General features: G+C 32.1%; 1 pseudogene; it reads left to right on the top strand.

Annotated features, from left to right (window-relative positions):
- Window positions 1–361, top strand: part of LOC119589388 — a 16,353-nt pseudogene that overhangs the window by 11,049 nt on the left and 4,943 nt on the right.

Consider the following 361-nt stretch of genomic DNA (forward strand, 5'->3'; position numbering starts at 1 on the left):
AATCAAAATAATTCCAGGGTAAAAAAATGCGTTTGGATTGTTAAAAAGAAGATTCAGACGACTTAAATACACTGATTCACGTATACAGAGGAAGAGTCAACTTTATAACCATAGCCTCTAGTGTGCTACATAATATGACTGTTGATCACGCACTTGAACTTAAGAATGAAAGATTGGTAAATGAAAATGTCTTAGATGAAGAAAATGTAGATCCGGTGGGAAATATATCAGTTGCCACTAGAAGGAAAGATTGCACATAATTAGTGTTGAGTAATACTACTACTTTGTAAATATGATTTCTAGTGTATAATGACACTGTAAGTGTAAAGTGATAGTACTCTTTTGTGAATAAAATGTCAAG

This window comes from Penaeus monodon, chromosome 25 (assembly GCF_015228065.2).
Source record: "Penaeus monodon isolate SGIC_2016 chromosome 25, NSTDA_Pmon_1, whole genome shotgun sequence".
NCBI lineage: Eukaryota > Metazoa > Arthropoda > Malacostraca > Decapoda > Penaeidae > Penaeus > Penaeus monodon.